Source organism: Pantherophis guttatus, unplaced genomic scaffold (assembly GCF_059756535.1).
Source record: "Pantherophis guttatus breed Tessera unplaced genomic scaffold, ASM5975653v1 scaffold_24, whole genome shotgun sequence".
Classification (NCBI taxonomy): domain Eukaryota; kingdom Metazoa; phylum Chordata; class Lepidosauria; order Squamata; family Colubridae; genus Pantherophis; species Pantherophis guttatus.
Window position 1 is genome coordinate 112,501 of NW_028269839.1, and position 273 is coordinate 112,773.

A 273-nucleotide genomic window follows, 5' to 3' on the forward strand; every position below is an offset into this window, starting at 1 on the left:
CCCGGCCTTGGGATCCCCATCGACGTGGGGCTTCTAGGCCTCGGCGGCCGGGAAACGGCGGGAGTCCCGGATGCCGACGCCGGCCGGGCCCGCCGACTCTCTCCCCTCGCCGCCTTCGGAGTAGACCGGGGTGGGAACGCTCCACTTTGGCGCAGCCGGGCCCCGGCCAGGGAGAGCCGCCGGTCCACCGCTCAGGGGCCCGGCGAGCCCGGCGGGGCGGAAGGGGATCCCGGCTCCGGGGCCGCGGGCCTCGGTCGGGGACCCCCGCCGTCG